Here is a 13,839-nt window from a genome sequence, read left to right as displayed (position 1 = left end):
CAAGGCATTTACTTCTTTGAGTCTAGTTCTTGCTATAAGAGGGAGTAATGATTAAATGATTTGCTCTCAGGAACAACTTAGAATATTACCTGTGATACAACAGGTGCTTACTAACACCTAACTTCCTTTTTTCTGTTAAGCTGAGAACCATGACTATTCTTCCCCAGAACTTTCAGGCTGTGATGGGCACACAGAAGTGGGTTTTACTGGATTTCCAGCAGGGTTGGATGGTCCCTACAGGTACGGATGCAGTTGGTGCCTGTAGGGCCAGCATGAATGCCATCTTGTAGAAGCCAGAGTGTCTCAATTTCTTGTGCAAGACACGTGGTGACCAGACACCCCTGGGAAGAACCCAGAGTCACTCCCAAGTCCACCTGAGTCCTCACTGACTACATAGTGCTGAATGCAAACGTGGGTACTAATTGAATAAAGCTTCCTCAGGATCAATATGGCTTCACTCCAAGTAAGCCTATTTGAATAAGTGAAACAAAATGCTACTTACTGGCCTCTGCTATTTATCTCCTAATTATGAGCAGATTTGGCTGACTCAAAACCAATTTATGTGTAGAAATCAAACAATTAAAAAGGTCTCATTCCTAAAACCTGGACATCCTTTTATGCAAATGAAGTGCTATGATATACAAGGATTTACTATGAACAAACAAAGCTGAACTTGGATGCACATGTGCTTCCAGTCAAAAGAAGTTCCCAGCTGGGTAGAGCCCTGGACTGCGTTTATATGTGTCTTTTGTGGAAAGGGGAGCCAACAGCACCATCTCCAGCCTGCAGCCTGGCACACACAACAGCAATGGAGGCAGAGCAAGGATATTACACTTGATATTAGCCAAAAGACTGAGAAGCGATAGAGATCAAGAATATTTTTGTCCACCAAAACAGCCACGTGAATGGCCCTTCCCAATCCCTGGTCTCAGTTGCAAAATCTTCTCTACTCCAAAACCCTGCACATCTGCACATTTTTAGCCACTCACAGTCACAGCCACATTCTGAGGTCATATGTATCATAAAAGTATAAATATCCACCTACTCCTAGAGGGCTTACCATGTTCTATACTGTGCTAAGTGCTTTATGTGCACTACTACATTGAATTCTCACTACAAGCTTTTGAAATAGGAACTATTATTATCTCCACTTTATAGATTAAGCAATTGAGTTCCAAGTTCACACAGCTAATAACTAAGAAACAAGACTTATACACAGATGTCTCTAACATCAAGGTATGTGTTTATATCAGTTGCACAATACATTTCTTTTCTACAGTCTCTGTTTAACCTTTCAATGTCTGACTAAAGTGTGTCCCTTCACCTGTCCCAATAAAACTGCCCTGATGTGAGCTCATGGAGAACTCCAGCCTTCCAGTCCTGCTCTGTCTTTCCAGCCCATCAACCCCAGACCAGCTTCACTTCTTTCCTATCAACCTGGCTGCTGTTGTCAATCATTTCAACTACGTGTTTACTAACTCCCTCAATTCCCTTAATCTTTTTCTGCACTGGTTCTCATGATGTACAGGTCTGGATTAATACAATCACCTGTTTTTCCCTCTGCGGCCCAGGGAACATGGAGGCCGTTGGACACAATCTGCTACACGTGTTTGAATTCAACCTTCGTGGAGCTTTCAGTCTCACTGCAAACCCTTTATCCTGCTCAAGTTGTCTCTCTTTCCTCTTCCCTGCAGTAATGGCTCTCAGCCTTGTCTTTGTCTTCAGGCTCCCCACCAGGCCCCTGCCCTCATTCTCTCAGCTGATGAATAAGTGGTCTATGTTGCTGGAAAATTGAGATCCTTAAGGGTGAACTCCTTCAAATTTTCTCTGAAAATATCCCTTTATCTTCCTTCATTTTTTCCCCATCTGTTGCCAAGATTTCAGATGTCACAGTTTTCAACAAGACCTTGCTTTGTCAAAAAGCCTCATCCAAACCTGTGTTGCCGCTGAGTGTCCACTGTGTCTTTATGTTTACCATCCATCATTCCATCATTCCTCTCTTGAGTCCCCTACAACCTCCCTATGGCCCCTCTAGGAAGAGTCCATTCCTCTTAATGGAAATTGGAAGTTGCTGATAGTGCTTATCATACCTCCTTCTGAAACATCCTCCTCCCTTGATTTCTGTGATAACACAGTCTTAATGTTTGGATGCTACTCGGGGTATTCCCTTTGACCCTTTTCTTACTCCACTCTCTCTTCACTGAATAAATTTCATCCAAAGACATGAATGCAAATACCACCCATACTCTGATGATTCCAAAATCAATCTCCAAATCTCAGATCTTAACTGAAAACTAGAGATGTGTACTTATATGGCAAAAATGATGTGCCAAGAAATAAACCCAGCCTCCTCCTTCTAAACCTAGTTTTTTGGGGGTAATCCTTGTTTTAAAGACATTAAATTTGATCGAATTACCCAAGGTAGAAACCAAAGAATTATATTTTAAGCCAGGAATGGTGGCTCATGCCTATAATCCCAGTGCTTTGGGAGGCTGAGACAGGAGGATTGCTTAGGCCAGGAGTTCAAGATCAACCTGGGCAACGTAGCAAGACCCCATGTCTACAAAAAATAAAAAATAAATATCACATTTTATGTCTTCTTTTCAATTGCTCTCATACATATGCCCAATTAATTTTAAATCCCACTGATTTAATTTCTTATTAATTCACTTGAAAATATTTATGTGAAATTTCCTCCATGTGAAGTAAGTAATTTCAGCTGTAATAACGCACAATGCCAGGGACACCATGCATTAGGTGCAACATAATGACCCTGTGAGTCTTGGTGCTACACCATGACTATAATAATAAAGATAATAGGGATATACATATAATAATAAGGATAATAATAGGCAACAGGGCATGCCATTATGGCTCTTAAAATGTACTGTAGGGATGTGACCATAAACAAGATCAGCATCAAACAAGTGAAAAATTGCAAGAAGACATCAAAAAATGATGATTGAGCCAGGAATTGAAGAATGAGGGAAAGAGAAAGAATTGAATAGAAGTCAAATGGCTCCTGCACATGGTACTGTAGGCAAATGCCTCAGGCAGGAGCATCATGGGGCATAATTGCCACTGAAAGACCAGCGTGGCTGAAGCAGAAATTGGAGGAAAACTGTGCAAAATGAGACTGGAAATTAGGAGGAAAGCAGACCATGCAGAGCCTAGACCACATAAAGGAGCTATGTCTTTGTCTGTTCTAACAGCATTGGCAAGACAGTGAAAGCATATACAGATACTCAGCATGAGAGAGAGAAAAAGAAAAGCAAATTTGAGTTTTGAAAAATTTTACTCTGGTTACAGTGTGGCAACCAGCTTGGTGAGGAGCAAGGGTCGAGGCAGGAGAATGTTGAGGCAGCAATGGCAATATCTCTGGCAGAAGGGGTGATGGTCTCTTGAATGAGTAGGAAGGCAACTGGGCAGAAGACAGGTGGATGGGTTGGTGAGTTATTTAGGAGATAAAATCAACACAATGAATTGTTGACTATGGAAGATTAAGGAGAAGAGGACATCATGTCAGGTTCCTGGCTTTTCTAAGTGGATGGATGATGGTCTCTTTCACTGACTTGGAAAATAGAGAAAGAAGATTATGTGATGGAGGACAGCACCAGCAACTGTATCTTAACTTCAATTTTGAACATACTGGTTTGCAGGGACTTTCAGCCTTCCAAGAAGAGATACGGATTACAAGTTTGAAACTCAGAGGAAGATGATGCTGCATATGAATGCGTGTACTGTCTGTATATAGATGATAAGTGATGTCGTAATGTAGATGAGAATGTCTAGGGAGAAAAACTTGAGTGAACTGAGAAGGCAGACAGCCTGTGACCAAATTCTGAGAACTCCAACCATTCACTGGTTGAGTGAAAGAGAACAAGCTCAGAAAATAAATGGAGAAAACATGGTAGGAGGAGTAGAAGAAAAATGAGGAGAATGCTGTCTCATGGAAGACAAGGGCAGAGAGCATTGCAAGAAGCAGAGAGCGATTATCAGGACCAAAGGTGCTGAGAATTCAACAAAGAGGTCATATAGGAATATCTCTATTCAGTAGAGCTACTTGGATGTGGAATTATGAGAATGAAAGCCACAGTAGAGTGGTTAAGAAATAATGTAAAATGAAGAAATAAGAAGCTCAATAAAAGAAGAGAGGAAGTGGAGCAATAGCTGGGGGAATGAGATTAGGATTTTACGTGTATTTAATGGAAATGGTTTGAACAAATTAAAGGCTAATAGACAAATCTAGTTAACAGAAGGAATCTATGTATTAGGGAAAAATAATTAATACCTGTTTCATTGCTCCTGGGAAAGTAAGAGTGGATAGGATCTGGTTTCCAGGATGAGATGTGGCTTTAATCCCAGAAGAAAGTCTACTTTATTATTACAGCAAAAAAAGGGGAGATATTGAGGACAGATGCAGGTCATTCATATATTTATAATTGGGAAGATAAGTAATTTCTCATTTGAAAACTTTTATTTTATTTTTTATTTTTCTGTAAAGTGGATATGAACTGACAAAAACCAATCCTAAAAAAGCACATAAGGTATATGATTTCATCTATATAACATGCTAGAAATGATAAAATGATGAGAATGAAGAACAGATTAGTGACTGCCAGAGGCTAAGGAGAAGCAGAGGGAAGTGGGTGTGACTATAAAACAGCAACATGAAGCATCATGTCGTGATAAAAACATACTTTATCTTGGCTGTATTCATGTCAGTATCCTGGATTTGATATTATGCTACAACTTCACAAGATGTTATCATTGGCAAAAACTGAGTAAAGAGTACAGGGAAATTCTCTTATTACAACTTCATGTGAATATATAAGTATCTCAAAATAAAAAAGTTTAATTAGAAAATGTTGAGTAAGGGAGAGGAGGCGTGTTTATGCATTTAAAAAGTGTGAACAGTTTCTGGGGAAAGTAAAGAAAGAATTGGCCAAAAAGTCCTTGTAAGATTTCCAGGTCTCTTAGAGATTGGCAACCATGAATTTACAAGGACAGCAATCAATCTGTTCTGCTGTGTAGCTTTCATCACCTGCACTCCACCATCTGGGGATAAAAATAGAGAAAACAGGTGGTTGGGTTGTTCAGGATACAGGTGCACCAAGCCAGTGCAATAACAACAGCAAGAAATCAAGGACAATTTTTCTCAGATCCATCTCTGTCCTTTCCATCCCTGCTGCTGCTTTGGTTTAGAATCGTGCTTTTGTATCTCCTCAACATGTTCAAGCTCTTTCCTGGGCTACTCCCACACCAGCATTGTAATTTAAACAGCTTATCCTTCAAATTCTTGGGCCCAGAAGTGACAACAATTGCAACTATGCCTTCATAGCTTCTTATACATTAGTATATTTTATTTATCAGTGTTCCCTAGAGAAACAGAGCCAAAAGATTGTGTGTATAGATAGATAGACAGACAGAGAAACAGAGAAAGAGAGAGGGGATGGAGGGATGTGGGGGAGAGACAGAGAGAGAAGGAGAGAGATGTATTCGTTTATGTATTTTAGGGAATTGGTGCACATGGTATGGACCCTGGCAAGTCCCCCTCTGCAGGTCAGGTGGGGATCCAGGGAAGATGCTGGAGACCATGTTACAGCTCCAATCCAAAGGGACTCTGAAGGTAAAATACCCTCCTTTCGGAAAAACTCAGTTTTTTTTCTTAAGACCTTCAATTGATTGAATGAAGCTAAACCTTAGTACAGAGGTTAATCTGATTTCCTCAAAAATCTATTGATTTAAATGCTAATTTCATCTAAAAATGATACCTTCACAGCAACATGTAGACTAGTGTTTGACCAAATATCTGGGCATCACGATCCTACCTAAGTCAACACAAAAGAATTAACCATCACATCCATTATACCTAGAGCGATCACACCATTCATCATTCTAATGGAAGTTATTAATAATTGTTAGAACAATAAGCACAAACTGGGGCTGTCTCTGGCAAACCAGGACATAAGACCATCTTCATTACAGTCTCATCACAATGTGCTTTGATAGCTCCATGGGAGTTCTTATGGATCTCTGTATCCCTAGAAAAAGTTGGTGGCCTGAACACTGTTGTATTCAAGAAATGTTGACTGCCCCTCCTGGCCCATCCTGGTTTTTATTTGTCTGTGGTCTGTCCTTACCACATAGTCCATTCCAGGTACTCCCACCCATCTGAAATCTCTCGGGCTTATCCAGAAGAGGATATATTCATATTTTGTTAGCCTCTGCTGACACATCTGAAATGCCTGAAAAGGAACAGTACCCAAAAACAAAAAGAGAAGAAACTATTATCTTCAACTTAAGTGTACACAGGACATGTCCCTGGGCTCAAGAGTAGCTACCATTGGGCTGATGGCCACTCCACTCGGGCCCTGATCTGAGCAGGGTCTGAGAATCACACTCAGTCCTAAGACCCATAACTTGGGGTACCTGTATCCCGCCTTGGCATTATTCCAGGCCTGCTTAGTTCTCACTATTCTAGGTGTCCCTCCTCTCCCAGCTTTTAGGTCTTGGCAGGGACATCTCCGTAGCTAAAAACCTCTACCCCTCTACACTGCAGAATCTTTGTATAATCCTGAGTTCTATTCTGCTAGTTCTATTCTGATCAAATTGCCTCTTCCTGAAAGCAGGAACTCTGGATCATTACCAAGTCCCAGACTGAAAAACCCACCTAGAACCTAAATTTCTTTGACAGATATGCATAGCTCTTGGAAATCACTCACTGTGAGTGTAGAGAACCGCCGCCAAGCCCCACGGGCAGGTTCCTGCTACTGCTGGCATGTGGCCATGCCATATTGCTGGTTCTAGTTTCCTGTGTCATTGCACTATGTCCATCAGCCACAGATGCATCCAAGACTAGCTACTGCCTCCCAGCTTATTTGAGTTTGCTTTTCTGCTCACTGGGAACCTGTAAGCCCTCCCTCAGGGTCTGTTTGCATTGTCATATGTGGGCTTGCTATGTGCTCAGTTCCAACACCAGTTCTTGGACTCTGCCATACTATGTTTTCTGCCCTAACTAAAAACCTCCCAATCCATTTAGTCTAGGGTTTGTCCTCCCATTTTGTGCAGCTGCAGGGAGGATGTTTAGTGTAGTAGTTAAGAACAAAGATGTGAGGACCAGACTGACCTAGGTTGCTCTGCAGTCTTAAGCAGGTTACATAAAATCTCCTACTCTCCATCATCTGACCTCACTTTTATTGTGAGGATTAAATGATGGAACACTTGCAAAGAGTTTGACATGATGCCTGTTACTGAGTCATCCCTCGGCATACAAGCCTAATATAGGGTTTGAAATCTGGCCCTAGTGTTCTGCCATTCATCTCCTCTGGGTGATAATATGCTGGCTAATGTTTTATAATCAGCTCTCTGAATAAAACAAGGCTCTGATTTATAGTGCTTGCTGATTTCCATGGTGTAAATATTCCCATCATGGCCAATTTCATCATGCTAATGTGATGTTACTGAACACAGAGTTGAGAAAAGATACACACAAGAGGTTTTCATGAGCTGGTAAGAGCAGGACACAGCACACCAGTGACATTGGAGCTACACTGGCCCAGTGCTTATGCTCTGACCTGGATCTTTTATGAGGAACTCATTTCTGGCTCATGCCCAAGAAGCTGTCTCTCCGTGATGTGTTAAAGAGCTGTCTCCTTCACATTCTTGGGAGTGATGCTGGATAAAGCATGTAGTCATTTCATCTCTTCAAATAAGATATTACAGATGATTCTGATCTGCTGAGATGCAGCAGCCTCTTCAATTGCAGCCAAGGGTCAGCTCATGGTATTGATGGTAAGGACTGCCCTTCTGGGAATTTTCCAGAATTCTCTACAGCACCTCTGCTTATCTCATAGGTTGCTATGAACACCTGCCTGAAACTTTTACTTCTTACAAGAAGTGGCCCCAGGACTCTCATTTCTGTCTATTAATACCAATACTTCCAAGAGCAACAACTAGAAAAGCTGAATGAAATGAAAGTAACATTTGTTTGCAGGTATTGGGGAGCTACTGAATAACCAAGAGTTAAAGGCCACAGTCTTGTGAGGAACTGCATGAGGCTTTTCCTATTGGTCATTGCCACTTTGGTGTCTATCATGGAGATAAGTGGCTGCCAGAAAATGGAGAGGAACCCAACAGAGAATCAGCAGCTAAGCAGTGCTTTCCATATATCACGAAAGTGGGGAAAAGAAGGCTGGAGTCTGGGCCAACCAAGGCAACTCGATCTTGAGGAGCCCAAACCCTGGTTAGTGAAATGGGGATACTAAGATGAGAGCCACACTGTGTGTCTGTCTTCCTATTGAGGGATTAGGCTATTTGTAAGTTGTTTAGGAAAAAAGACTAAGAAGCAGAGGAATAAAGACACTAAAATGATGAGCAGAGTTTTTGGCCATTTCACTATGCTGGGGAGAAAAAATATGGAGATGAGAATAAGTCATAAAGAGGGGTGTTGGTAAACATAACAGGTGTTCAGGTATGATCCCTGGAGGGCTACAGTTTACTAGTAGGGATAAAACAGAAATGAAACAGGAAATTTTCCTGGACCCCTTCATGGGTGGGAACTAGAATGGGGGTACTAGAGCCAGCCAGTGGCTTCAGAGGCTTCACTCACTGGGATCCACTGCATTCCACCCCTTGTGGGAGGAGGAGTGCAGCTGAGCTTCTGCAGGAACCGGGGCAAGTGATTCTGGGCACTGGCAAGAGCAAAATACTGTGCAGGCCCCATGGCAGCATCTATGGGAGACTACCCACAATCCCCAAAACCCCAGAAGGAGTGTTACAGGCAGTGCTCTTTTAGCTTTATCATCCACAGATGGCTTAAATGATTAACAGCTTAGTGGACCCTCTGCCTTTTTGCAAGGGTAGAGGGTCAGTGTGACAGCCTTCTGTATCTTGAGCTCTTATTCAGCATCCAGGAAAAATCAGGTCACATGAATGAACTGAAGGATGGCAAATGTGAGGGATTTTATTGCCTATGGAAGTGGCTCTTAGTGGGAAGAGGAGTTGGAAAAGGGATGGAGTGGGAAGGTATTCTTCCCCTGAAGTCCCACCATCAAGCTGTCCCTCTGAAGTCAAACTGCTTCTCTTCAACATTCAGCCACTTCCTCTCTTCTCCCCTTCTCTGCTCTCTGCCAGTGGAGCTTGGGGTTTTTATGGGTACAGGATGGAGTGCAGGGCAGTCCAGGTGTGGCTTTGGAAAAGGCAACATTCGAGCTGGAAAACGGGCATGTAAAGTTCTCACTTTGGGCTGTGATTCCAGGCTTGAGGATGGGGCCCTCACCAGAGACCCCACCCTTTTCTGCCTAGAATTTCTCTGCTTTCTGTCCCTATCAGAAGTAGGCAAAATCTTTTAAGAAGTGAAACCAGCCTGTAATCCCAGAACTTTGGGAGGCCAAGGTGGGCAGATCACCTGAGGTCGGGAGTTCGAGACCAGCCTGACCAACATGGAGAAACCTTGTCTCAACTAAAAATACAAAATTAGCCGGGCATGGTGGCTCATGCCTGTAATCCCAGCTACTTGGGAGGCTGAGGCAGGAGAATCAGTTGAACCCATGAGGCAGAGGTTGAGGTGAGGCGAGATCGCACCATTGCACTCCAGCCTGGGTAACAAGAGCAAAACTCCATCTCAAAAAAAAGAAAGAAAGAAAAGAAAAGAAATGAAAGCAGGCTCAAGTCAGTTCCATTCCTGAATAACTGAGATTATCTGTCTTGTTCTAGTTGCCCACTAATATGATAGAGTAAATTATCTCTGGGAAAAGAGAATGCCTTTCTGAGCCTACATAGTGTTTCATACACAATATCTGATGCTCCATAAAATATTACCAAGCATTTTTTAAAGCCTCTTCTGGATTCTAGACCTGCATGTAAGGAGCTTTGAGGTCTTCACTAACAACAAGTAAACAAAAGAAAAATACATAAACTGAAAAATCAACTCTTCTTAGATCTGTCATAAATGTAAGGTCACAGGATAAACCTCCTCCCCAAAAATAAGAGAGACACACGAGCGTATACAGAGAATCACAACTTGCCAGAATAGAGACCCACAAGCAGAAACCTCTGTGGGAACAAATACTGGGGCAGGAAAACCCAAAGTGTAACTGGTGAATTGCTGAAAGCTCAGTGCGGATGAATCTGAGAGTTAGAAACTCCAGTGGGGTCAGGCATACAAAGGCCCCTCACTTTTTATGAGTTTTACTTCCAGGAGCTCTCTCAGGTTCTCAAAGTGAGTATCAGAGAAAACTTTCCTCATATATTTGAAAGTAGGAGGGAGAAGTAACCATTATGAAATATGCCAAAGCATTCTGTTCTTAAAAAAGCCTGTGGTCAATAAAAAATATCTTACCAAAGCCTACTCTTTTGTGGTTTTAACAGAGCCTAACCAACCTGGAGAAAGAGAAAGACCCAACACTAGCCCCCTCTAGTCAACCTGTCCTACCTGGAGCAGGGGTCAGGGAGACTGAGAAGTCCTCGTGAAGTTCATATTCAAGGGGCATAGGATCACAAAGGGATGAAAGCCTAATAATCACAGAGTGATAGAACAGTTCACCTGCCCACCACATTACTAAAGATCTGTTACCAGAATTCCTTTTACTGAGTATGTCAGGTCAGGCTTACAACAAAAAGTTACAATATATACTAAAGGCAAAACGCAAAACAAAACAACAACAACAAAAGACAGTTTGAAGAGACAGAGCAAATTTCAGAACCAGACTCATATATTTCAGATATGTTGGAGTTATCAGGCCGAGAATTTGGAACTATCCTTAATAAGCTAAAGGCTCTAATGGAAAAAGTAGAAAATATGCAAAGCAGAGGTAAAATGTAAGCAGAGAGATGGAAATTTTAAGAAATATTCAAAAAGAAATGATATAAATCAAAAACATTGCAACAAGAAGAATACCTTTGATAGAGTAATTTGTAGACTGGATATGGCTGAGGAATGAATCTCTGAGCTTGGGCATATGTCAACAGAAACTTCTAAAACTGAAAATCAAAAAGAAAAACAGATGAAAAAATAGAACATAATATCCAAGAACTGTGGGACAACTACAAATGATGTAACAAATGCTTAATGGGAATATACGAAGAAGAAATAGAGAAAGAAACATAAAATACTTGAAGTAATGACTGAGAATACTCCCCAATTAATGTCAGACACCAAATCACAGGTCCAGGAAGTTCAGAGAACACCAAACACAATAACACCACCCTGCTTCTGAAAGGAAAAATCAAAACAAGACCAAAAAGTCTACACCTAGAAAATTTATATTCAAACTGTGGGAAATCAAAAATTAAAAAGTCTTAAAAATAAGACAAATGTAAAAAACATCTTACTCATAAAGATTCAAGGATAAGGATTACGGCCGGGCGCAGTGGCCCATGCCTGTAATCCCAGCACTTTGGGAGGCTGAAGCAGGCAGATCACGGGGTCAGGAGATCGAGACCATCCTGGCTAACAGGGTAAAACCCTGTCTCTACTAAAAATACAAAATAAAATTAGCCAGGCATGGTGGCACATGCTTGTAGTCCCAGCTACACAGGAGGCTGAGGCAGGAGAATTACTTGAACCTGGGAGGCAGAGGCTGCAATGAGCCAAGATCACGCCACTGCACTCCAGCCTGCTGACAAAGTGAGACTCCCTATTAAAAAAAAAAAAAAAAAAAAATTACATCTGATTTCTCAGAAAAACTGCAAGCAATAGAGTGAAGTAAAATATTTAAAGTGTTGGGAGAAAAAAACACTAACCTGGAACTCTGTATGTTGCAAAATTATCCTTTAAAAGTGAAGGAAAAATAAAAATATTCTCATACAAACAAAAATTGAGGAAATTTGTTGCCAGTAGACCTGCCATGAAAGAAATGTTAAAAGAAGCTCTTCAGAAAGAAAGAAAATGATATAGGTCAGAAACTCAGATCTACATAAACAAAGGAAGATCACTGGAGAATGAAAAGTAAAGATAAAATAAAAACTTCTGTTTTTCTTGTTCTTAATTGTTCTAACACGTAACAGTTTGTTCCAAATAATAGCAACAATTTTTTAATGATTATAGCTTATGTATAAGTGAAATGAATAAGGGCAATGATTCAAAGAACAAAAAGGAACAATTAGGAATATTTTGTTATTATAAGGTACTTGCACTGCCTGTGAAGTGGTATAATATTTCCACTTTCAAGTGGACCTGGATTAGTTGTAAATATATATTGCAAACTCCAGGGCAACCACTGGGGAAAAAAAAAGAAGTATAAATTATATGCTAAGAAAGGAGAGAAAATAGAATTATATAAAATGCTAAGTGAAGCCACAAAAGACAGAAAAGTAAAAAATAAAAACAAAGGCAATAAATAGAAAAGTTATTAATCCAACTATATTAATAATCATTTCAAACATGAAATATCTAAATACACAATTAAAAAATTGTGAGAGTGGATCAAAATCCCACAAGAAACCCACTTTAAATATAAAGAAACATATAGATTAGAAGAAATGGAGAAAGTTATATCATGCTAACACTAATCAAAACAAAAAGGAAGAAGCTGCATTAATATTAAACAGAACAGACTTGACAGCAAGGAATATAATCAGGGATCAAGAGGGGTAATGATAAAGGGATAGATTTACAATAATATACAACAATCCTTAATGAGTGTGCACCTAAAATGAGAGCATCAAAATATGTAAGGCAAAAACTGATAGAACTTCAAAGAGAAGTAGATAAATCCACTATTATACTTGTAGACTTTAGCACTCCTTTATCAGAAATGGACAAATCCAGCAGGCAGCAAATAACTAATGACATAGTTGAACTCAACAGCTCCATCAATCAACTTGATATAATTCACATCTATAGACTACTTCATCCAATAAAAGTATAGTACAAATTCTTTTTAAGCTCATGCAAAATATTTACCAAGATAGACCAATATTCTTGGCCATAAAAAACCAAAAATTTTTTTTTTTTTTTTTTTTTTTTGAGATGGAGTCTCGCTCTGTCCCCCAGGCTGGAGTGCAGTGGCATGATCTCAGCTCACTGCAAGCTCCTCCTCCCAGGTTCACACCATTCTCCTGCCTCAGCCTCCCGAGTATCTGGACTACAGGCACCCGCCACCACACCCGGCTATTTTTTTGTATTTTTAGTAGAGACAGGGTTTCACCTTGCTGGCCAGGATGGTCTCGATCTCCTGACCTCGTGATCTGCCTGTCTTGGCCTCCCAAAGTGCTGGGATTACAGGCATAAGCCACAGCACCTGGCCCAAATTTTTTAAAAATAGAAATCATACAATGTTTTCTGTCAGAACAAAATAGAATTAAACTAGAAAACAATAATAAAGGTAGGTGAAAAATCCCCAAATACTTAGCAATTAAACAACCCATTTCTAAATAACATATTGGTGAATGAAAAAATCTGAAGAGAAATTTAGAAATATTTTGAACTAAACAAAAATAAACAGTTCATCAAGAATTGTGGGATGCAGCAAAAGCAGTGCTTTGAGACAAATTTGTAGCAGTCACTGTATATATACTTTTATTAAAAGAAATATCTAAAGTGAATAATCTATGCTTCCACTTTAGAAAACTGGAAAAAGAAGAGTAAATTAAATCCGATGTAAGTAGAAGAAAGAAATAATAAAAATTAAAGCAGAAATAAATGAAATTTAAAACAGGACATCAATAGAGAAAATGAACAAATCAAAAAGCTGGTTCTTTGAAAGATGAATAAAATTTATAAAACTCTAGTCTGCTTACCAAAGGAAAAAAAAGAAGACAAAAATTACTAATATCAGAAATGAAGAAGAGACACCAGTACAGATCTTATGAACATTAAAAGGATAATAAAAATAC

The sequence above is a fragment of the Pongo pygmaeus genome, chromosome 8 (assembly GCF_028885625.2).
Source record: "Pongo pygmaeus isolate AG05252 chromosome 8, NHGRI_mPonPyg2-v2.0_pri, whole genome shotgun sequence".
In the NCBI taxonomy this organism is placed as follows: Eukaryota; Metazoa; Chordata; class Mammalia; order Primates; family Hominidae; genus Pongo; species Pongo pygmaeus.
Note: the sequence above shows the minus strand (reverse complement) of the source record.